Consider the following 24,672-nt stretch of genomic DNA (forward strand, 5'->3'; position numbering starts at 1 on the left):
GAAGCCAAACCCCCGTGTAAGTGATAACCCACTGGAGCTTTTGTTCTGAGTGCAATTGAAACAGGCAAAATGAATAGTAACTGATTAATTGAAGCAGGTTACATTTTTGGAAAACAAATCAAAGTGATTTGCATGAATCGCAGTTTGTTACATAATACATTTTGAGGGCACAAATTACCTTTTTAGAGCCTAAGATACATATATACACACTGGAACAAAAAGAAATATAATAAACTGGGCCATAACCACATAATTCACATTGAATACTGGATGCCAAAGCTGATGTGAAACAAATGATTTTCCAATAAACTACTCAGGCAGAACCATATCTGTTCTAAAATTTCAATTGAATATTATTTATAATACCAATAATTCTTCTCGATTGTTAACGATGAGATGACAGAACAATTTGTTTTACATATTAGCTTGGGGTTGTGTATTCCCAAGTTGGGAAACAATCTATACCCGTGTCCCAGAAAATATAGCAAAGAAATACAAGTCTGAGAGAAGTACTTTGAGGACCAAAAACTTTTGGAGTTGAATTATTTTTATTCCTTTAAATTATGTGCTCTTTTCAAGTTTTGAATAAAAAAGGAACCAGTGAAAAGTGTTATCAACATAAAACAGTTTTGAGTTTTAACATCTACAATCAATTTTGTTGTTGTTTTAGTTTTTAAATTTTGTGTGTGTGGGTTTTTGGATTGCATGTCTGTTTGTCCACCATGTGTGTGCCTGGTGCTTGCAGAGGTTAGAAGAGGATATTGGATCTCCTGGAACTCAGTTACTGACGGTTGTGAGCCGCCATGTAGGTGCTGGGAATCAAACCCAGGTTCTCTGGAACATAGCCAATGTACTTGACCACTGAGCACTTTCTCCAGCCCCTATTTGTTTGTTTGTTTGTTTGTTTGTTTGTTTGTGAGACAAGATCTCACTATGTAGCCCTGGTTGTCCCAGTACTCCAAGGTTGGTCTTGAACTTGTAATGACTCTTCTGCCTCTTCCTCCAGAGCTCTTGGATTACAGATGTGCACCATAGTTTTCATTATAATTACATTAATTTTTTTGATGCTACAAATTGAACATAGGATATTGGGAATGCTAAGTTGTCCTAAGGTATTTTAGGTCTATTCTAAGTTGTGCCTGAAGCCCCTATTGTTTGCTTGTACTTATTATCTGTACCACTCCTATTATTAAAAAAAATAAGATTGTGAAATATCACATAAACAATTAAATTACTTACTTCATTGGTGAACACACACACACTTATTCTTTATAGTTTCATTTTGGGTAGATAGAGGCAGACACATACACTAGAAAACATTCTTAGCAAAACACTCAAAAACATACTATAATTTTGGGTTAGGAAATATGTATAGACATATATGTATTACAGATAAATATATATTGTTTTGTAATTTTCTCCCAATGTTTTCCATGTCAGTACACATCTGCATCATTAAAGAGCATTGTTTCACTCAACACTTCTCATCTTAAATTAGTTGACTTTATAATGAAAGATCAAATAACACACATACATAGCATTTTAAACATACTGATTTTGTTGAACTATGTTCCAAGAAGTAGAGTTATTGCAAGATTTTTGAAGAGCTTGAAGGCTTTGGCTCATATTGCATAATCACCTTCTATCAGCCTACCTCAGGAAGCAACTCCTGATCCAAAGTCCTATGACTGATAATTACAAGCACAATTATCATTCTAGAGTGTGCTGGAGTGCCTAACTTCTTCCTCATTTTTCTCTTTCCTTTTTTGCCCCCTTCATTCCTTTCTTTCTTTAGACAGACAAGCAACAACTGATATTTTCACTTTTTTCAAATGCAAAAATCTTCCATTTTGTAGAAATTTACTTTATCAAAAAATAAAGTAAATAATTTCTCACCTGTGCATTGATCCATTCTAGGAAAGACTTCTCACCTCTAGAATTCCAGGGCCCCACACTGCCCTTTTCATGCCTTTTTTCTTGCCCCTGTCAGCACATACCTTAAAGACATTTTCATGAGGAAGCTCCACGTGTAAACTGCCTTCTTTTACTTCCTTGGCTAAGAAACTAATGCACTGTAATGTGCCCACACCAGGCTTTTATTGCTATCTAAGAGACTGCTAGCACCATGAGCTGAAAATAGAATGACTGAAGGCTCTCTGCTGACCAGCTCTCACACGGAGATCATCTTTGAGGTGCAGCATATGTCTCTGCAGACTCAGGCTTCAGACTTGTTGAAGCTTTGGGTCTCTGAATTCTTTGGAATGTGTTTTATCTCTTTCTGAACACTACATGCAGAAAATTTAAAACTATATGAACACACACACACACACACACACCTGAAAGGCAACCAAAATGATTAGAAAAAATGGACAGATATAATTCTCATATAGGAAAGTTAAAATGTGGAATAATTTTTGGCTAGTAAAATATGAATAATCCTCATTATTTTCTCCTCAAAGTGTCTATGTGACTTAGAAAAAATATATTAATGAGTTTCTAAATTAAAACAAAATTTTTAGTAATGCCATGCTCTCCCAGACAGGCATAGTGGCATTGATGGCTATTTTGTTTTTAGTGTGTTCTTAAAAATTAAAATAATTTTAATCATAGATGTAGATTTAAAACTTTTTGTTTGTTTGTTTTGTTTTCTGAGACAGGGGTTTCTCTGTGTAGTTCTGGCTGTTCCAGAACTTGCTATGTAGAGCAGGCTTGCTTTGAGCTCACAGAGATCCACCCATCTCTGCTTCATGAGTACTGGGATTAAAACATGACCCATCACCACCAGGCTCAGATTTCAATTTGATGAATGTGATTTTTAACATATGATCATACTTATTGTTGACATTTTTTCTAGTCAAACACATTTTCATCTTACTGACATTGACCTGCTAGAAAAATAATTCAATTTTATTGGAGGGACTTGTGTTGCTTTTAGCTGTCCCATTAACTTCTTCTCTAAGTATCATTTAAAAAGTTGTTAAGCACAAATAATGTTCTAGCTGTTGTGATGGTAATGAAATAACGAAGTGATTTCCACCCACAGTTTTGAAACATTCTCAGCCAGGACACGTGTGGGACAATCAGAGTGGGCTAGACATTTCCATAAGGGGAGAACAAGTTGAGCAGAGATTAGATACACAAAAGAGCGTGGCACTTTTGAGGAGTTCCCAGGACTCAGCCTTATTAAAAACAATTCCCTTGATGAAATCTGCTAGCACTATGCTGTGGTGATCTAGGGATCCAAACTCATGTGGATTCCCATTGAGCAACAGGGTTGGATCAGAACCTTTCTACTGTTTTCTCTATCATAACTATTTGTCAGCAGGAGACCCAAACCTTCATGTGACTATTTACCATCAGCTTACAGGGTGGTAAACTGCTACTATTTTGGAAAATAACCACTTTATGAAAAGAGAGTCCATGACTTGGGAACAAAATTTAATGATGGCATTTCAGGCAGGAGCAGGAACTTCTCAAGATATCTTGAGTTGTTTAAGATATCCCTTGAGAGGCATCTATTCATCCTGGCCACAAATAAGCCCAGTTCCATATTGAAATAATTCTTCTTTTTCCTTCCCCCACTCCCTCTCCTCCTCCTTCTCTTCCTCTTCCTCCTTCTTTCTTCTTCTTCTGTTCTTTTTTTGAGTCAGGGTATTCCTGTGAACGTCTGGCTGTCCTGGAACATACTGTGTAGCCCAGGCTGGCCCAGAATTCAGAGATTTGCCTACCTCTGCCTCCTGAGTACAGGGATTAAAGGCATGTGTCACTACTACCTGCATGAAATATTCTTAATATAAAGCCTTTATGAAACAGAATATATCCAGGCATGGCCACATCTATGCAGTCTGTCATACTTTCCTCTTTTTTCTGGTTATCTTACAACTACAGGAAGCCATGATTGACTGGTGATTCTTTGAACATATGATAATCTTGTGTTAGTTCAAGACAACAGAATAATGGCAATACTTTTATGAAGTGGAGGCCCCTGTGCTATGAGTGCATCTTGGGCTGGCTGGTATGTGTCTTTGCATGAACACACCTATGTGTTAAGATGCTTCCTATTATAGGTCATCTGCCTTGGCACCTACAGATCTCTTGGCTTTGGCTCAGGTTTGTTTCATACATTATTGGGGATTAAACTTGTTGGTTCTAGTTCCATCTTTCCCACTAGATACTCATTAATAAAACCCTAGATGCCCATTATTCATCTCATCATAACATTCAGGATGGCAGTTAATTTGCCTAAGGTTTTCACATTTGATGACTTCCTCATGGATGTTAATTGGGTTTCTTGGAATTTTCCATCAATCATAGCCTCTCAAGATTTTGCTGCTCTGAAAGAATCCATTTGTGAGACACATATTTTACACTGAATGTACACAAGCAAAATTAAAGGTAGGGTCCAATTTCAACCATGACTCATGTCTGCTTTGACTGAAGTGGAGGGCACAATTTGGCCTTTCCATGACTTCTTCCTCAACAGAAGAAAATACAGTAAGGAGCTGTTAGGCTTTCCACAGCTCATCTCACTCTTAACTGGCTCACATAGTCACAAGAAAGGATGACTGAGGAGACTCAGAAAGAACATTTTACCAATAGTATGTGTGCGGCCCAAACATGGAGAAGTCCGAAGGACTGGATAGTTGAATTCTTGTCTCATACTTTGAACAGCATTGAAATCTGGGTCATCTCCTGTAATTCTGAATATTCAGAAATGGTGTTTGCACTGAATCATCCCAGCTCTTCAATGGCACCACAATCCTTAGTTGAGAAATTAGGCGGTTTTGGAACATGTTATGCTCATTTCTCAGTCTTACTCCAGATAGGCAGGTCCCATTTCCATCCATGTATTCTCATCCACTTTTGAAGAAATGTCTTGTTGTTTTTCTTCAAAGTAACTGATTCAGTTTTACACATGTACATAATGCACTCTGGCTGTCCTATCTTCCTAATACTTCTGTCACTCTCTTTCCCTGCAAGTCCCCTTATTATATCTATATCTTTTTGCTTTGTTTTGTTACCCACTGAGTTTAAGCAGGACCCACTGTTTGATCATGGATTTGAAACTGTTGTTACAGTCTGGTAGGCTCAACTGGGATTACTCAATAACTAACCCCTACCACAGAATCTGTCAGAAACTGATAGTTCACCAAGAAGGGATAGGGCCACATGAGACCTTCTTGACCTGTAATTGACTAATGACAGGCAGAGTCTTGTGCAGGTTCATTGGAGACAATCTCTGCTACTGTAGAATGACTGCAATGGCTGTGGCGTGCCCAGAAGATAACATTTCACAGCCCCCACTTCTTGGCTTCTGTCTCTTAATTTTCTTTCCACCTCCACTGCTGAAGTGTTCCACAAGCCAAGAGAGTGGTATAAATGTCCTGCTTAAGCCTAAGCACTCAACCATCACTTATTCTCATGACCTAGAGCAGCCATGAATCTTTGCATTCATTGTTACTCATTGCGGAGAGAAGTTTCTCTGACTAAGGCTGAGAGTAGCATTTGTCTGTGAATATAAGCATAAATATTTAGAAGGGAGTTTGGAGTCATGTCAGTTTAGCTACACAAAAATGTCAGACTTCTTCCTAAGACCTAAGACCTCCCCAGTCATGGGATTTTGACTAGCTTTACAGTACCAGGAATGAATCCTCTGTTGTAGAGCTAACCTCAGCTCCAAAATCCAGTTGGTTACCTCCATAACAGTTATACCACTGTTGCATCAGTGGGCACATCTCACTCTGCAGGTTTGGCATTCAAAGCACAGACCAATTCTTTTTTCAAATTGCTTTCATATTCTGTTTGTCTTTTCACTGAGATTTAGCAATCACAACAAAAAGATGTGGTTGGAAAAAGTGGTATACATTTTGCTTTTGTTAGTGCCACTGTCTAGAATACTTACAAATTAGTTATAGTGTCTTCCAAGCAAAGAATTATTTTGCAGCAGGCATAGGATTTAGTCCCCTTTGTCCTGAGCACAGCTGAGCCACCTTAAAGCATTGGGCTTTTCCTGAAACTAGAGCCATATCAGCTCTTGGGCTGAATCAGCAGTTGTCTTACCCATTCCTATATCTCCAAGGTCAGATAAATAAGAGATATTTACAGCCCCAGACTTCTCCTTAAGCCAACAAACTTCCAGGATATGAAGTAAAGGTCACAATAAGATTCTGATAATAATTCATTGTAAGTTCCAGGTTTCAAGAGCCCTAGCATTTTTCCATAGTCCCTGCTGTCTTGCTAAACCATTTCCCTTCTGAGGGCTTTGTGCTCAGATCTGCATATATTTACATGTTTTAGAATATAAGATTTTTAGCTATACATTATGTAAAATAGAGGTCAGCCCTTTGACAAGGTGGTTTTACTTTGTCCCCAATTTGCTTACTCTAAAAAAATAAAGAAATAAAAACACAAATAGAAAGAATTAAAAAATGATTTTTCCCCTAGAAGGTCTTTTAACTATGACAGTCCAGACAACTGCTGTTTTCCTGTTTCTATGCATTGTTTTCTTTGTAACCTCTGAGGTGTTTTGCTTTAAGTTGGTGTGATCCCTGTTGTACCCAGAGGTAAAATGATCCCAGCTCAGAGGAGGGTCTCATGGTGTCCCCATGTGCCAGGCTTGGTCTCAAGACAAGATAAAGACTCAAAATCTTTCTCTGAGTACTTGTAAAACAATCATTAATGTGTGTGTGTGTGGGTGGGGTCTGGGTGTTTGACCATTCTTTTATTTTTATTAAGAAATTTTTATTCATTTTACAGACCAATCACAGATGCCCCTCTTCCTTCTTCCCATCTCTCCAGCCTTCCCCTACCCACCAACCCCTATTATCTTCTACAAGAAGGTAAGGCCTCCCATGGGGAGTCAGCAGAGCCTAGTACATTCAGTAGAGGCAAATCCAAGCCCCCTCCACTCAAGGCTGTGTGAAGTGTCCCACCATAGGTAGTGGGCTCCAAAAAGCCAGTTCATGAACCACGGGTGGATCCTGATCCTACTGCCAGGAGGACCCTTAAGCAGATCAAGCTACACAACTGTCTCACTTATGTGCGGCCTAGTCCAGTCCCATGGAGGCTACACAGGCATTGGTCTAAATTTCATGAGTTCCCACTAGTTTGGTTTGGTTGTTGTCTGAACATTCTTAGCTCGATTTTTTTTTAAATAAAAGTTATACTCAGAGAAAAATCAGTGAGTCAGACAATTTTGACTTTGAGGCAGTTCTGGACCCTAAACCTGCAATCACATTTCTAGAGTAGTATTTTTTCTTCTGAGTTAGTATTTGGTTTCATATTTCCATCTATCAAGCCCACCTCTTAAGTGAGCATGGGTTTTGGAATGAAGAACTATTAATGAACAAATACAGGAAAACTTCATATGTTTTACTTTTTAGTGCCAAAAGAGGCTTCTTTTTTCACCCCCAGGAGGTTCTTCTGCTGCCTGCTACAGGAAGAGCTCTAATGAAGAAATACAAGATTTTGAATCTTTATCCCCAGAGCAGGCAAGTGTCCAACCTCCTCCATTATTTACAGGAAACAGGAAGTCTTTACCTGTACTCACTATGCTCAAATCATGACTGTACCCTTTTACTACAGAGTACCATCTTTAATGAAAGATTATGACTGCTGAATACTTGATACTCATCTTGGTGCTTGATAAGATGGACCACACCATCAGCCATGTAGCTACTGCTCAGAGAGTGTCCCTTAGTGTCACAACACAAAACCTCTTTATTTATAGAAAGACAACAGATACAGAAGGCCAGTTTTTTCTGAATAGATGATCTCCAGGAGAAACAAAACCCCTATGTTTGACACAGAATTCTATAACATAAATCTTGTGTTAAAGCACATGGCTATTAGCATTATATAATCTGTGTATGTTCTGCATGTTAAAATGGTTCTGATGATTATCAATCATCTCTGTGTAATGGCATATGGATATCAGAAAATGGTTTTCTGTATATTGCCAGCAATTGTACAGTAGGATCAGAGTGTATTTTAAGGTTTGATTCACATACTTCTTTCAAAAAACAATAATGGATCAAGCAAACACTAACTAAGATTAGTGATTTCAATTGATCATTTCATTAATTCTCTGAAGACTATGGCAGGAATTAGAGATCAGGACTGACATTTAATGCTACGCATTTATATTCCATTGAATATTTATTGTTTTGTTAGGGTTTTCTGGACAAAGAATCATCATGCTTATCTAGTCTGGAGGATAATGGCTGTGAAGGTTAGAATGAGAATAACTCTACAGGATCATACAGTTGAGTGCATGGTCCTCAGTCACTTGATGCAACTTGGAAGGATTAGGCAGTGGTCTTGTTGGAGGAGACGTGTCATGGGGGTGGGATTTGAAGTTTCAAAAGCTCCCGGACACTTTCAGTGTGCGCTCTCTGTCTTGTGCTTGAAGATAAAGATGTGAGCTCTCAGCAGGGCGGTGGTGGCACACGCCTTTAATCCCAGCACTGAGGAGGCAGAACCAGGCAAATCTCTGTGAGTTACAGGCCAGCCTGGGCTGCAAAGTGAGTTCCAGGACAGGCACCAAAACTACACAGAGAAACCCTGTCTCGAAAACCAAAAAACAAACAAACAAAAAAAAGTGGGCTCTCAGTTGTTCCTGCTGGACTCAAACCCCCTGAAACCATCACCCAATTAAATAATTTCTTTGGTACATTGCCTTTGTCATGGTGTTTTATGACAACATTAGAAAAGTAATGAACACGAGACCAAACTCCTTAGCAAAACCTACAACAGTTGGCAAAATAGTTCACTGGGTTTTTGTTAGTGTATGTAGAAGGGTGATGGATGTGGGCTCTCTTCTCAGCAAAGATCTTGGACGCTGGCTAAGGACTCTTGGTAAAAGAACACATGGATTGAATACTTATGTCTTAGATGCAGATATGCCCAGGGATAGATGGAGAATTTTAGAACTGAATCATGGAGACAAAGTATTATGGAAAGGGTGGGTTCTTGAGGTGATTCTCAGTGGGCATCTACATCAATAAAGCATTGTCTATGGGCAGAGTGCATTTATATTCTTACACATTTACCTATTCAATTTTTCCTCCATAATTCATTTGTTAACTATACTCCAAGGATTCTAATTTTTACTTTCCCTCTTTACTTTGAAAATTATTATCATATATCTTAGTTACTTTTCTATTCAGTGACAAAACACTATGACCAAGGCAATTTCTAAAAGAAAATGTTTAACTTGAGGCTTATAGTTTAGAAGGTGAGTCCATGACCATCATGGTGGGGAGCATAGCACTAGGCAGGCAGGCGTGGTGCTGGAACAGTAACTGAGAGCCTACATCTCTATCCACAAGCAGCAAGCAGAGAGAAAGAGGCTGGGCCTGACATGAGCTTTTGACACCTTAGAGCTCACCCCCAGCAGCACACCTCTCCTAACAAGGCTGAATCTCCTAATTCCTCCCAAACATGTCTACTACCTGGGGACCAGACATTCAAATATTTGAGCCTATGGGGACCACTGTTATTCAAACCATCACATCATCATCTTTGTCCAAGTTAAGAGTGAATGATATAGCTCAATAATATAGCACTTGCAGGTGTAAGCTCTGAGCCCTGGATTTGATTCCTCACTCAAGAAAAACCAACCAGTGGACCAATCAATCAACCACCCATCCAACCAACCAGAAAACCAGTAAATTGTTCTTAATAGAGTTTGTGGAATTAATAAATGGACAAATAAAATTCTTATTACTTATATGTATATTCTTCCCATATACATAAACAAATCTTACTTTTTCATTGAGCCACATATTTTGGAAAAAGCAACAGTTTATGTATTAGACAAAGACTTTATCATTGATAAACTTATAAATTAGCTGGGGAAATAAGTTGGATACTCAGTAAATTAATAGGAAACATACAAGACTTATTTGCTACAACTCAAGAAAGTAATGTGTAAAAATATCACCTTAGCCATGATGACATTATTTGAGGCATCTTCTTCCAGAAGGTTCCTTGCTATTAAAGTCTTTCCATTGAACAGATAAGGAAATGAAAGATCAAAGTTGTGGAAGAATGCTTCACATTAATGTTGCTATGATGAGAGTGTGGGTGGTTAACTTGATGGCAGTTAAAACTCCTTTACAACCTCAAGGTTTCACCTAACTATGAGGCAATTACCACACTGAGATGGATGCTAAGTGTTTGGGAGAATATGACCACACCCTTACTCAAGCCTCCATCTCCTACTAGGTCTTGAGATTCCTGGACACCAAGCAAGGGAATGGATGGCCATAAAACTTCCTGAATTTTTATTTACCTTTTTTATTTGAGACAATGGTGTGAGATAATTCGTATACAATGGTGTGAGGTAATTTTCACAACAAGATAACATTTTTTTAAAAATGTATGCCCTTTTCTTCTCACTGTTCAAAGTAACCTTAGGACTAGCCTTATTTTTCCATCTCTCCCATCAGGTTATGTTAACATTTTACTAGTTTTTGGTGTTCACCCTAAATGACTCACCAACTACCCCCCCCATCCTCCATGAGGCATTCATTGTTTGTAGTATCACTGGAAGGAAGTTTTCATCATTATTTCAGAGTTAATGCAAATTCATCTGAAAATAAACTTGTTTCCATAACTACTAGAAAAATTTTAACTTAACCATATAGTTTCTTTTCTTCAGTAATTACTTTCCTACAAAGTTAGCTTGAAAATGGGGGAAGGGAAGAATGCTTTTACAGTGATGGCATTGAGATAGTTTTTATCTTCTTTTTGACTCCTACTTTCTAGACACAAGGGTTGGGACATCTATCACATAACTATGGAGTGCTCTGTGGCATGAGCATCTTCATTCACCATCATATGGCATCACTCAGAGTCATTCCACTTGCTGAAATGTGTGTGTCCTTACAACTCTGTTCAAAGGTAGTAATTAGAGAGGGCAGAGGCATTTATTTTTACCTTTGATTTTTGAAGTTGAATTTATTTTTCTGATTAGAAAAAGAAAAACATGCTATCAGAATTTTCCCCTTTCTGTTTGGCTCTCATATACATTTTCAGTCACCTACTTCATTCTAAGATTATTCATACATATAAATCCATTAAAGAATTATGCTTGGAGCAAGCAGCCAGTACACAGACTTATATAAAGATGCAAAGGGAGTTAGAAAATTTGTCAGCTAATCAATTATGAACTGTTTTGACAAAGAAATGTATGGTTTTGTTAAAATACCCCTATATGTATCCTTATGTATACTCTGGCTTTTATTTCTGGGTATTTATGTAGAGTGTCATATTCTTTCATAGCTCTCTTTAGCCAGTAATTATTGCTGACAACAACCTAGGCCTTGGCACTGCTTGCAGTCAGCCCTGGCTGCTAAGAGGAGCAATCTAGACCATAGCAGGCTGCAGTTAAATTAAATTATCATAGAGATGCAATACAGTCTACTACACTATTCTAGCTGTGAACCCAGGATTGAAATAAGATTGATGGACAAGGGGAAAGGATCAACAAATAACTACATGGGTGGTACTGTGAGATGCCTACCTCTACAAATATTGATGTACACAAGCAGAGTATGGCTTAAAGATTGCATCTCCCCACAAGGGGAGAGCAGTTTGCTTGTTTTCTCCATAAGCACCAAATATCAAATGATAACGGTTACTAACATGTTCTTGTCATGTCTGTGTAATCCCATGGGACACCTGGGGTAAAGCTTGTCCTGGTATAAGTAACATGAAATCATCACAGTATGAGGTCACAGGCTCTGTGCGATTGAAGATGACTACTTTTACCCTGGGAACATGTGTTTAAAATGACCAAAAAAATTATTTCAAGCCTTTGCTTGGTACAGTACTGTGGATATGAATTTCTAAGCAAGAATATGAGAAAAATAGATGTAAAATATATTGGGATGTAGAGAGTGTATGAAGCAACTACATAAGGGGAATGCTTTCTTATATTTATGAGTAAAATGTAAAACTAATTTTAGTTTGGAAGATTAAATGGAAGTCTATTGATTGGTTGTGATGCTGTGGATTGAATCTAGGACTTGACACATGCCAGTCAAAGACTCTACCACTGAGGTATATCTCCAGCCCTGAAAGTTTTGTTTTTTAATAAAACAAAATTAATTAGGCCACTTAGCTTTTCAACAATTAAGGCTTCATGTATATATTGAGGATCTAGCCAAGACTAATTGAAAGGAATTTACAAAACACTGTCATTTACTCAAGTTCTCCAGGTGAGCTGGGTAAAGGCAACACATAGAAAAATGTAATATGTAAATTGTAGTCACCCAAGTCTCCACACTATATACTAACCACAATGGTATTGTTCACAGCTGGGGTGACTGCTGCACACTCAGTTACTAACTCAAGGTCCAGAAAAATACAGTCTATACAATCTGGTCTAATAGTTTTTAGGACATTCGTCCAGATTTCCAGAGAGAATAGGTAAAAAAATGATCATAAAAATGTACATAAAAATTCTGTGGGGCTCAGAAGACAACATCAGTCAAATCACACCATCTTGAAATAGGCACATGTCATATCAAAGCAATAGTCTAAGTTTGTATGTGAAGAGGATCAAGTGAGACAATATCTACCTTATTAGTAGTATTACTATAGGTGTTTTTACTATTATGTGTGTTAAAATAGTCTACAATGTTCTATACAATTAATTATAAAATATCAAGTATCCCTTGGTCATCCCTATTTATATTGCCATTTTGCTATGGCTCAATAATTCAGACACCAAAATCAAATCTCTGAAACCATGAGCTAAAATAAGTCTTTTCTCCTTCTAAGATGTTTTGTCAGCTATTTGTCAAGTTTATGAAAAAGCTGTCTATGTGGGGGTATCAGTGAATAATTTCAGGAGAGAAATATGGTAGGGATGGCTCAGAATGAAGAATACAAATTCATGGTGACTCAAGCATAGTGGGAAAGTGCTCATGAGAAGTGAGGTGACAGAAATGCACAGGGGTGAACATGTAGGTTTGGGTAGGAAATCTGTATGGAAGCAGGAGAATGGCAGGGTATAGTTATTCTCTGATGACGTGGGAGGAGTGGATCTGCAGAGGGAAGAATGGAAGAAGTTAATTGACAAGGATGCCATTGTTTTAATCTGAGGCTGAGAGGTTTGGGCTGTGATGGAAAAGGCAGGCATGATGCTTTCATATGCTTTCATGGAAAACACATGCAGTCAATGCTGGAAGAAAAAGTGGATGCTGGGGGTAAACAGAATGAAGAAATTAAAGATGATTCCCAGAATTTTAGCTTGAGTTGCCAGGGAGATGACAGTGTTCCCCCTATACTCCAGAACAAGGCAAAAACAGGAGGAGCAGGATTAGTGTATAATGTTCATGTTTATAATATCTTTGGTGCAGCTCATTAATATGGAGCAAGCAGATAGGCTGTGAGATACTGAGAGTCTGCCTTATGGATAGTATTTGAAACTTGCAATCTTCACCACTTCCAAGACCAGGCCAGCAGCTGGGAGCTGATCCTTTAACACATGAGTCTGGGAGTGGCATTTCACATTCAAACCATAACAGTGCTCTTCTCTTGAACATTGCAAACTGATTTGTCCTCACCCATCAGCTTAAAAGCCTTTCTAAACAGGCCCTGCGAACTCCATAAAGACAGGGCTGTCGTCATCTCTGCTTCCACCCTTAGCTGTTCTCTAGCACCTGGGACATGATTAGCACATAGTGGAAACTCAGTAAATATTTACCAGATGAATGAAGAAGTGAGCTATGCTTTTTTTTTTTTTTAACAGAAGGATGAAGGGACTGAATTAAATGATGGTTGGGCTTCCTGAAGCTCAATCATACTGAGTGAGTGGGTCATCACTAATTTGAATCTACTCTGTTCCATACAATCATTACATAACATTAATTACAGCTATTTGCATGAACTGCACATGCCAGAATCAGTCCTTCAAAGCTGTCTTGTGACAGTGCCTGTTACCCATGGACTTTGGGGGTATTCTTTCTATACCAGGGACTTTTACCTTCAATTTCCTCTGTTCTGTGTGTTGTTGGGGAGGTCAGTAACTTTTTCCTTGTGTTAGCTCATTCTTCCATAAAGAATTACAAAGCACTGTCAGAGATGACCACAAGTAAGAAGCTAAAAAAAAATCCTCATGATCATCTTTATTCCAGGACTAGAGGCGTGCGAGCAGGGTAGAGATGTTCTAGTTGTCAAAAACCTGATTCTGGTGAGATATAAAAGAATGATGTCTTTTGCATCTAAGAACTGGACTTCAGTTGATTTGTTTTATGATGATGAATGCAGTTTGTTGGAAGGCCTGGTTTTTGGGAGGAGGATGGTTCCTCAAAAAATACCACTCAGATGACACATGAATGTCACAGCCAAAGCAGTGTGGCTGAAGAGATGGCTCAGTGAGTAAGCTAATTCTGGGGCAAGTGTGAGGACCAATTTCAGATTCCCAGTACATACATAAAAAGCCATGTGTGGTGTTCAGCCTGGTAACTCTACTGCTGGAAGGGAGACCATCAGATCTAAGGGCCCACTGGCTAGCCAACACAGCAAAATAATGAGATCCATATCTAGGGAGAGCCCATCTCAAAACCCAAGACAGAGAATGATAGAAGAAGAAAAAAAAAGCTGACCTCTGTCTTCCATACATTCATAACCAAGCATGTACACACACAGACACAGACACACAGACACAGACACACACACACACACACACACACACACACACACACCACACCACACCACATCACACCAGTGTCAACTACCTGTTCCATGAGATGGCACACCCTTGGTTTCCATCCATTTCTATTTAGCAATTGAGGAAGAGTCTGTTTTCGTGTGTGAAACTTGAACTCGGGCATTTATGCATCCTAGGTAGGTGCTCTCTCATCTGGGTCACATCCCTCACTTGAGAAGCAGTCTATTATGAGTCTGTTGATTGAAACTGTGGAGAAAGAAGATGGGAATGAGAGGAAAACAAGGAAAAATGAGCAAGCTGTGAAATAAAAGCTGCAAGCAGTGAGTTCACAAAGTATGTTTTTTCCACAGTTAGAATTAGCAGACACACAACTCTGGTTCTTTGGCTCCAACATGGACTGGACACTTGGAAATATTAATATATCAGTTGCCCCCCTTTTAAATAAAAAGATCTATTTATATTTTTTAAATATGTGCCTATGGGTATCTATGTGTAGGTCTGTGCATGTATGAATGCAGGCGTGTATTGAGTCCAGAAGAAGGTATTGGACCCCCCTGGATCTGGAGTTGCAGATACCGAGAGTTGTTGGAAATGGATGCTGGAGTTGTCAGGAATGGATGCTGGGAACCAACTCATGTCTTTTGTAAGAGCAGAGGTGTGGCATTTCCCTGGTCCATAATTTATTTATTTTTATAAATTTAGTTTACTCTTTTGTGACATTTAATAGATTATCAGTACCAAACAGCCATTTGTCTGCAAAGGTCCTTCTCTCTCATTCATAGCTTTGATGAGGTCAAATTTCAGTTCTGAATTAACACAAAGGAATTTCTGAAGGTTTCCAACACAGAGGAATAGACAGTGAATACAAACCTGACTTTGCCCTGATGACAAAATGACTCTAAAATGGTGACTAGCTGGTGATGGTTGTGAGGTCCTCAAGGAGCTGCCACAGCCCTTAGTTCTTACCACCTTGTTGAGAGGCACCAAGGAAGTGATTCAAATATGGTAGAGATGGGTGAGGTTCAGGAATGGGGGATAAGGGGTGACCATTCTCCTTTGTGGTTTAATCTTTGGTTCATTCTCTCTCTCTCTCTCTCTCTCTCTCTCTCTCTCTCTCTCTCTCTCTCTCCTTCCCTTCTCTCCTTCCCTCCCGTCTTTGCTTCCATCCCTTCTTTCATACAATAGTGAATTTCCTCCCAGAAGGAATTTGAAACAGCTATGATAAAACACCCATAATTTGGGGTCAAGAATCTTTGTTTTCCTCCATCTATCTTTGGGAAAGAAATGGCATACAAACTGTTGCAATAGGTATCAAGCAGGGTACTGTGAAAGAAACAATCACCTACATGGTGCTACCATGCAACAATGAATTATGCAATATAGAAAAAAATGGTCGAAGAGTGTGTGATCAAAGATTGCATTGCTAGATAAAGAGATTTCCCTTTAACTAATGAGTCTAGAGGATGTATTTACAGGGCTATCAAAACAATCCAGACATCATAAGGCATAACATTTGTTTGCTTTCCTGGGAAGGAGCTGTGCAGACTTATGTATCATTTAAATTAGACTTTACTATTTTGATGTCCTTGCCATTTGTTCTCTTAAATTTCCAGCCTAAGGGGTCCATTCGCCCATCAGTGTGCATGTGTAAGTCCCATTAAGGCTAATCGAAATTTGGTGCCTGAATCCAGAGAAAAATCTACCTCTACGATGGCATTTTGCACATGGAATGCAGAAGAAAAATAACTAAAGAAAATGCATTTCTCTTCATCCGAAGCCCATAAAACAATTGCATTAATTATAAGACAAAGTACTTGCTTGTGGAATTTTAAATTAATTTAATAAACTTACAATTTTATGCATTTCGTCAACTCATAATGGTCTTTCCCTAGTATATGCTTTAGGTCATCTCAGCTCTGAAGAAACCAGTGATGAATGGCAATCAAGAGTGTTTGGAGGGAGTTCAGTCCTCGTGGAGCCTTTCTGTATTTACATTTTGCAGCACACATGCTCAGGATGTTTCCAAGTTATTTCCACAAGATTCAAAATAAAACCTGAAGCACAAGAGCACAGCCAGCCTGTCTGAGTCTCTTGTTGAAGGCTCTGTCTCTGAAGCTCTCTTTTGTAGCACTGTTCCTAACCATGTAAGGGGTTTTTGGGCAAGGGTCAGTATTCAAATGAGATGTGAATTTCAAAAGTGTTCCATCATTCTGTTTATTTTGGTCGAAGGGAAATATTGGTTCTTTGAGTTGCTTTAACACCCAGATAAAAAACAGTTTTTATCTATATACATCTTTCTGGGGAAAAAAAATTCTACCTCGAGAAATTTCTTTAACAAAGAGAACATTATTCCAGACTCTAACATTTCTGTCTGTCGATTATCATTAGTCATAAGCTAAGCCCTGCACTAAATGTCTAGTGAGCACAGATAATGTTCATTTTGTCTGGAAGACAGGTTGCCGCCTGTCAAGGAGAGATGGAATAAATGACAGGTTTTGACTCTGTGCCTTGCAGGCATATTAGGCTAAGAAATCGCCAACATGATGAAAAATTATTTTGTCAAAAATTTGTAGGTCACCCATCATTGTCTAATGTATTCTGTGATTAATTGCTAGCATAGATCAGCATTATGTCTTCCCAGTGAATCGCTTAATTGTTGCCTGCTTCATGCTCTTAATGTAATGATGAGGCATCTGCTCCCTTCGCATGTGCTTTTAAATGCCAGCTTCTGCATCCAGGTTACAGGGCTGGTGATAGTCAAGCTAAAGAACTGGTTCAAATTAAAACTTCGGGACCGTCATCTCCCCTTGCTTTTTATGGGAGTGTGCATGGAAGGCTGAGTGTTGGTGTTAATGTATGTAGATTTTATTTCTGATGAGTGATTATTTGACTGCTCATTTTACGAAGATTTATGGTGTGCTTTCTATCTCCTGACTGCAGTGCTACTCTTATCTTTAATAAAGGAGATGAGGACATTAATCAGCCATTGTCAGGGCTCCTGACGAAGACATTAAATGTACTGTATGGGATAGGTAAACACGCTCCAGATCCTTCTCTACTCCACTAGATCAGGCAAAAAAACACTCATTATATTTATCATAATTTCACATCTGCTGTTTTTGAAGCAATGTACCATGAGGCCATAAACTGTATTACAACTGTGTATAAATTCAACTGATTTGTGGCTGGAGTAACTAATTCCTAAAGTACATTTTAGAAAAACAAGCAGTGAGCCCTGAAATTGCAATTCCATAAAGGCACTAAATTACTGACTGCAGAAGCAAAAATTTGCTTGATGTGATGCTGCAGTGACCATTTTATAAAAAGTGACAGTGTGCCTGTGATGGAGTCAATAAAATAGGGACGAGTGAGCTGTACATTCAAACAAGATTAAAGAGAAAGAGAGTGACAGACTACAGTGTACAAATACAGGAAAGCATAACATTCTCCCCCAAATGGCTTACAGATGTAACTATTAATAGCAACAATATTGATTTTTTTCAGTAATAATAATTTTGTTATTTGGGGATGAAAGTGAAAAACATAATCTCTCTTTTGCTCATTTCATAGCCTAACTGGGAATGAGTATAATATTTAAATAAAAGTATTTAGAAATTTTGAACATTGTGGCATTAACTATTGGTTGAAGGTTGTCATAGTATTTTCTACAATTATAAAGGATAATTATTTTATGGGCCATTTATTTGTATCCTGAATCTTAAGGGTCTATTTTCAAGTAGCTACTTTGTTAAGGCTTCTAGAGATATTTGGAGAATGTGTGTGTGTGTGTGTGTGTGTGTGTGTGTGTGTGTGTGTGTGTGTGTGAGAGAGAGAGAGAGAGAGAGAGAGAGAGAGAGAGAGAGAGAGAGTATGGGGGGATGTAGAATACCTATTTCTTTGTGCACATTTGTTTCATACCAGTCTCTATAAACCTGATCTATTACTAATTATCTTTCCCAATAGGGAAAAGAGAATTGGAAGTGATCCCCCTCCCCCACAAACCACCTTTTTTCAGTATAGGACGAGCAAAACCAGAAATCACTATTTGTGAAACACACTTGAAATTTCTTCCTGTGAAAGTCAAAGGCAGACCTGCCACTTGGGCTCCTGAAGAGGGGTGTGAGCCCACAGATGAAACCTGTTCCAGGTGGTAGCCAGGGATGCTCTCCAGCAAGTAGGATGGATTACACTATTATTTATTGACTGGAAAAGCAATTTAAGAGAAAAATAAATGGAAGTGATGCTTTCTTGCTTGGGTTTCTCAAGATAGCCATTGTCTTTCCCTAATTATCCCATGCATCTCTGCTGTGGAGGACAGAAGTGTCACTGGGGTGCTTTTGTTTTGTTTGACTGTGATCCACATACATTCTTTGTTCACCATCCTGTTTGAAAACTCCTTGTCATTGAGTGTGGGCAGTTCCTTGTTACCCAGGGCAAATCACAGAGGGCATTCATACAGAACGTATTTTAGAACAAGATAATCCTATTTGACTTTATTTATAGAAGACTATATTTTGCCATATTTTATCCCTCTCCCTGACCACTATCCTGGTCTTTTATAACTGCAAATCTGGAGCTGGCATGTTGAATATTACTTTATTTTTTTTACACATAATATCAAGTCAAAAATGATTGTGTTCATAAGGCATTGCAGGGTTCCTATCTAATGGTATCAATCTGTGTATCACCAAGCGTTTGTTTTCCTGACATTATTACTTTACTGAAATTAAGCTCGAAACAATCCAATGTCAGATACTGTATATCTACTTTTACTGCCAGCCTTTCGGAGCCCACCATATTGTCAGGACTGCATCTCATTTGAGGTGGGTTTAACCAGATATATATTCTCAAGTTTATTGAGAGTTGGATAGATTACATTTCCCGTTCTCAAAGAGCAGCCTGGTCCTTTCAGTGAATTTTATAGAACAAATGTAAATTCCTGTGCTGCAGTTGACAAAAATTCATGGTTCTTTTCTTAGTGTCAAAAATATAAATCCAGCATAGCATTGAAGATGAGTAAGTGCGTTAGAATGGCGCAGGCTCTCCCTTTCTGATTTAGCAGCAGCTTCCACGTACTCTGGAAATCTGGGAAAGTTCAATTATGACGGTCTCGGCAAAGAGATTTACTCACACAACACTGTTGCTTATACTTGGAAATAATTGGAAAGACTCTACAAACGCAAAGCATTTCATGCACCGGAAGCTCCTCTCTCTGTCTCCGAGTCCTCTTCTTTGCCCCGCCTCCTTACATCTCTTCCTTGAATCCATTTCTGAAATCTCTCACTGTAGTGAAATAAAATACAGGCATAAAAAATTGTCAAATCACCCCATTAAAACGCAATAAAAATTAGTCTTTTATTACATTTGGGAATTTACATATTTAGGAGGGGCAAGAGAGGCAAAGAGCAGCCATCACATGAATTTATTAGCAGCTTAGCTTGATCAGTTTGTCAGGGGTACGTACATATGTGTGTCTTAGAAGGAGAGGCAGACTTGCATGAGAAAGGTATTTATAACCAAAAGTAAACCAAACATTGAATCATGGGAAAAAATTACTCTGTCAAACATATCACCCTTTATCAACACAAGATGCAGCTCAGATCCTGGGCTGTTTTTGCTTAGTGCTATGAGTATGTATCCTTGTATATAAATAGGAACTCATTCTGTATTTATATTCGTTGATTTGATTTCTTCCTTCCTTCCTTCCTTCCTTCCTTCCTTCCTTCCTTCCTTCCTTCCTTTCTTCCTTCCTTCCTTCCTTCCTTCTTTCTTTCTTTTTTGCTTTCTTTCTTGTCTTTGTCAAAGTTAGCAGTTTCCTCTAATTATCTGTTTAGAAATGGATGTCACTTTTAGGAAAACATGAAGAAAAAAATCCCACTCAGTTGCAAGTGTTTGTGAAAAGAATGTGGACTGGCTACTGAGTGTTCCAGTTTGGAGACATAACAACTGTGCTTGCCTGTTTTCTTTTCTTGTGCTGTTTGGCTGCTCAAAGCTTTGCATGATCAGGACACTGGGAGAATAAGAGACTGGTATGTTTTCCAGCAGGCAAAAACTGATCAGCCTTTCTTTAGGAGGAATGCCTGGTTTCTTACAGTCACACTCATTCTCTAATGTGCCTTTTCAGTGAGTGTGCTAACTCAGGTGGGGTCTTGGGACTCTTGCATTAAGTTCCCCTTGCAGGTAATCTGAAGTAAGCCTAGCTTGTGGTTACACAAGGGAAAACCCCCTCCCTGCCCTACATCGTGTAAGACACGTCGAATTTATAGGGTAAATTGTTGCTGTTTTTACTATAACTCATCTTCTGTGTTTATGGCGCAAAGATAAATAACTAAAAAAAAATACAGAAATTTCAACTTTATGAATTTGAATAAATAGCATCTTTAATAGTGGCCCAGAATAAACATAGAATTGTTATTTAGTAGACATGTAGCTAAGAAAATTGGTCACCAATGACTACAGATTTGTTATAACTGAGGGCTATATTTTACATTCCCAGGGACTTCATATGGTTAAACATTTCTGGTATATATACTCTACATCAGACACAATCCAAAGCATTGTAAACTTGTCAAATGCCATCAACATTTACACTATTTAGGGTGAAAATAACTAAAATTCAGGATAGAAAAGTTTTGTTTTAAGCTGGGTATAGAGGATTATGCCTTTAATGCCAGCACTTGGGAGGCAGAGGCAGGCAGAGCTCTGTGAGTTCGAGGCCAGCCTGGTCTATGTAGTGAGTTCCAGGACAGCCAGAGCTACACACTGAAATCCTATCTCAAAAACAAACAAACAAAAGCTCTTTTATAAAGACACATAGACAAAGCCTGTCACAGGTCTGCCATCAGTGGGGCTGGAGAGGTGGCTCAGCTGTTGAAGTCTAGACTAGCAACCAAAATGTCAAAAATGCCCTCTGTAGAACTCTAAACTCCACAAGTATGGCTAGAGATATCACAAAATTGCTAGCAATATTTCAATATGCCATAGGCACATCCATTTGCTTATAATTTACTCATTTAGCATGTGTGCATGGAAAACCCCTTCGGTGCCTGGTTCTGAGTCAGGCCATCCTCCTGTCTCATTTCATATGAGGCACTGGAGTAAATATAGACAGATTGTGATTAACGAGGGCAGGCGAGCTGGGAGAAGTGAGTCAGGGAAGGCTTGAGGAAAGCGCCTTCTAAAGCGACCTATGAGAAGAAAGTCAAGTGCAGTTGGCCAAAAGAAAAAGAGGAAGTCCAGAGAGTGAAGGAATTCTCTGAGCTCTGAGGGAGGGAATTGAGGCGAAGGCCACAAGGTGAGAGATACTCTCGTCTCAAAAAAAAAAAAAAAAAAAAAAAAAAAAAAATATATATATATATATATATATATATATATATATAAAGATCAAGAAGGAGACTGGGATGGGAGGAAGGAACATCCAGGACACAGAGGGTCTGAGGAGTCAAGAGGCATCTGGATTCCTCTTTTAGGGTAATCAGAAACAGTGAGTGTGCTTTCAACAAGGAGTGGTCACATTGTTATTTCAGGACCACAGTGCTGCCTGTAGTTGAGGAGTTTTCTCTTCAAAGTCTTGTGTTCTCTGTTTCTGTCAGTTAATATTTTTGAGAACTCATCTCCAGCACATGAATATTTATTTACTTATAAATGTTCTACTGTTTTAATAACTCCTGGCTATTAGGTTCTGCATCATTCAGCAGTGCAGGCCATCTCTACCTTCTGTGTTTTGTATGTTTTAGTTGGCTTACAAAGCAATTGGTTTCCATGTGGCTTTGTCCCACACCTTCCTCTCAGTTAATCCTCCCTTTCTCCCTTTCTTCCCCATCACCTAATCCTGCTTGACTGCTCTCAGCACTATCCACCTTCTCTGTTTTCATATCACCTAAGTTCTGCTACCATCACCCACCTCAATAAGCTTTTTCTAGTTTCCTGGATTCGCCAAACTCCAAACTCAACACATTAAACTAAAGATTCAAGGCTAGGACCCACATATAAGAAGAGAGAGAAAGAATGTGGCATTGTCTCTCTGGGCTCAGCTTATCTCAGCATGGTTTTTTTTCCATTTCCTCCCATTTACCTACAAATTTCATAATATCTTTTTAAAAATTAGTTGGTGATCAGAATTAGTTGTTGATCAGGGAGGTCCCAGATGCCCCCAAAATAAAAAAGTGAACACCTTTCCTCTTGGCTGTCTAGCAAAACAAGTTGATATGACCCTATTGCTAAAAACACCATGTATCCTGGGTACAAAACATACAAAAAAATCAACCAGAGTAGAACTAGAAGCTCCCTGTCTTCTGGCCAGTTTTCATTGTGTAGGAAGACTCAGTACAGGCTGTCGGGGAGAAAGGGTGACAGTGGTCTTTTTTTCTTTATTATATTTTTATTATTTTTAATTTATTTTACATACCAACCACAGTTTCCCCTCCCTCTTCTCCTCTCATTCCTTCTCCCCACTTCCTTTCTAACCCCCAACATTCACTCCTCAGAAAGGGTAAGGCTTTCCATGGGAGTCAAAAAAGCATGACATATCAAATTAAGGCAGAATCAAGCTCCTCTCCTCCGCATCAAGGCTGAGTGAGGCATCCCACCACAGGGAATAGGGTCAAAAAAGGCAGCTCATGCACCAGGGACAGACCTTGGTCTCACCACTACGGGCTCCACAAATAGACCAAACTACACAACTGTCACCCACATGCAGAGGGCCTAGATCAGTCTCAGGCAGGTTTCCTAGCTGTAGGTCTAGGGTCCATGAGCTCCCACAAACTCGGGTCAGCTATCTCTGTGGGTTTTCCTGTCATGATCTTGACCCCCCTTGCTTATATAATCCCTTCTTCCTCTCTTTAACTAGACTTCCAGAACTTGGTCGTGGATCTCTGCATCTGCTCCCATCAGTTACTGGATGAAGATTCTAAGATGACAATTAGGGTAGTCACCAATCTGATTACAAAGAGAAGGCCAGTTCAGGCACTCTCTCCAGTATAGCTAGGAGTCTTACCTGGGGTCATCCCTGTGGATTCCTGGGAGTTTCCCTGGCACCAGGTTTCTTCCTGACCCCATAATGGCTCCTTCTCTCAAGATTTCTCTTCCATTGCTCTCGCTCTTCTCCTCTCCCCCAACTCAACCATCCCAGTCCCTCATGTTACCACCTTCTTCCCCTGCCCTCTATCCTCCATGCCCCTGTCCAGGAGATCTCATCTATTTCCCCTGTCCAGGGCTGTCCATATGCCGGGTTAGGGTCAGGATCAGGATCTTCCCTGGGCCACAGTGGTCTTATCCAGCTGAGAACCCTATCTGCTGCAATAGCAACCTTCCAAGCAAGGTGCATCCACTAGAGGTATGATTGTTATGGGGGAAATTAAGTGCTCTCTGACTGGTCTTGAGGCATGCTCCACAAGAAGTTATCTATGTTCGGTTGTATAAACATGATTCAAAACCCATGGCTGAAGAGCAGAACAGACCATTGTTCTTTAGCTGAATTAACATGGTGTCAATATGTCTCCTAAATAAATGCTTACATTCATTGCCTCCTAATGCCACTCAGTCTTAATCAGGGAAGCTTTCTTCCCAACCAAAGGTCGTGAATGCAGAGACACATGGCTACTCAAGATACTGAGTCTAAGTGCTCAGCCCTAATAAGGATGTTTATACCATACCACCCTTTTCACACACAGAGAACAATGTAGAAGAGGGAGTGGGAAGAATGTCAACCTCGATCAGAGAAGTTTCTCTTGGTAGTGGGGGTATGACATACAAACTGATACCTGGTCAAACTGTTGAAAATAAATGACTGAGAGTGCTCAGCCCTAAATGTAAACATGAATCTTAAAGGGTCTTATTAATAAAAAACAAAACAAAACCCTGGAGCCAGGTATTGGGGTGTAAGTGGGTAGCCATTCCAGCCTTGGCCTGGAAGTTCCAACCCCATTGAGGCTCTGGTAATGATCACGCCTACAAGGAGGGGCTGAGAGAGGATGCTGAAGACCCAGGAT

Source organism: Onychomys torridus, chromosome 4, assembly GCF_903995425.1.
Source record: "Onychomys torridus chromosome 4, mOncTor1.1, whole genome shotgun sequence".
Classification (NCBI taxonomy): Eukaryota; Metazoa; Chordata; class Mammalia; order Rodentia; family Cricetidae; genus Onychomys; species Onychomys torridus.